The sequence below is a fragment of the Mustela nivalis genome (assembly GCF_964662115.1).
Source record: "Mustela nivalis genome assembly, chromosome: 4".
Lineage (NCBI taxonomy): Eukaryota > Metazoa > Chordata > Mammalia > Carnivora > Mustelidae > Mustela > Mustela nivalis.
The window spans coordinates 162,197,651-162,199,343 of NC_139023.1; the positions used below are offsets into that span (position 1 = coordinate 162,197,651).

The 1,693-nt window shown below is 33.5% G+C and overlaps 1 pseudogene across 1 annotated transcript; it reads right to left on the minus strand.

The window, feature by feature from the left end:
- Positions 1–631: 631 nt before the first annotated feature.
- On the minus strand, positions 632–1,152 carry LOC309862993 (large ribosomal subunit protein uL23 pseudogene; annotated as a pseudogene). The gene has a single exon. The product of its transcript is annotated as a large ribosomal subunit protein uL23 pseudogene (transcript).
- Positions 1,153–1,693: the final 541 nt, after the last annotated feature.

Below are 1,693 nucleotides of genomic sequence, written 5' to 3' on the forward strand. Positions count from 1 at the left end.
TTCCAGTTGATTTGTTATATGTGTGCATCTGCTTTGGCTTTTTAGTCTTATAATAGTGCCTATCAGAGACCAAGGATGATAGCTTTTGCTTCTGAGTAAATTTTTGAGGTTTTCTTTAGGGTCCATTATATGGTCAACTTTCATTAATGTTCATGGACACTGGAAAAGAAGATATTTTCTCTACAAACTGCCAGGTTTAATGAAAAAGTTAAATCAATTTTCTTAATTGTGTTATCCATATTCTTCTATTTTCCTATTTTCTCTATCAGGTCTCAAAAATATGTATTAAGAAATCTCATGATTCTAATGTGTTTCTGTCAATTTCTTATATCTCTAATAATTTTTATTTCACTTATTTGATGCTATGTTACTCAAAGCATAGAAGTTTTATATTACTTTATCTGCCTTGTGCATTTTGCTCTTTATCAATTAAACATGGTCCTCTTTATCTTGTTTATTGCATATTGCTTTGAGTTCTATTTTAATATTAATCTTATTGCCTCTGTTTTCTTTTTGTTCATATTAGTCTGGTACATCTTTGTTCATCTTTTTATTGTTAAACTTTGTGTCATTTTATTATTATTATTTTTAAAAGTATGTCTTGGAGATAATTTGTAATTGAATTCTTTTTTTTTTTCATCATGAAAAAACTGTATTTAGATTTAGCCAGCTGGACTCAGTTTAGATGATCCCAATTTTGTTGGCAACATCCAAATCATCATAGTCAGGGGCCAGCCGAACGTATGCCTTCTTCTCTCCATCAGGCCTGATTAAGGTGTTGACCTTGGCTACATCAATGTCATAGAGCTTCTGCACAGCCTGTTTGATCTGGTGCTTGTTGGCCTTGACATCCACAATGAACACAAGTGTGTTGTTGTCTTCTATTTTCTTCATGGCTGACTCAGTAGTCAGGGGGAACTTGATGATGGCATAGTGGTCAAGCTTGTTTCTCCTGGGGGCGCTCTTTCGAGGGTATTTGGGTTGCCTTCGGAGACGCAGAGTCTTGGGTAGTCGGAACGTAGGTGATGTGCGGATCTTCTTTTTTTTGTGACTGTGGACGCCTTTCAGCACCGCTTTCTTGGCTTTCAAAGCCTTTGCTTTGGCTTCGGCTTCGGGAGGGGCAGGGGCTTCCTTCTTAGCTTTCGGTGCCATCTTCGTAAAAGGGGATGTAATTGAATTCTTTTTAAAGTTAAATCTGAATGTCTTTGAATTTCATTAGGTGAGGTTATCCTATTGTTATTGATTACTATCACAGATAAGTTTTGTTCTACTTTCATCTTGTTTTTCTTGGCCATTTTTGTATTTTAGAAATATATATCATTAGTTTTACTTTTGGTAAATAAATTAATACTTCTTTTCTTTTCTTCTCTTTTCTAAGTGATTACTTTTTATTTCTTTCTTTATTTAGTTTATTTTTTATTTATTTTCAGCATAACAGTATTCATTGTTTTTGTACCACACCTAGTGCTCCATGCAATCGGTGCCCTCTCTAATACCCACCACCTGGTTACTTTTAATTAAAAGGACATACTTGTTCCTTAACTTTCTTTATCAATGTTAACCAAGTATTAATGTCTAATATTATCAAAATATCTAATATCACCAATATTATCTAATACCTGCTTGTCTATTATTTACAGAGTAGTATAATTTACTTCCCTCAATTGTTCTTTTATCTAGGGTATGTGTTAAT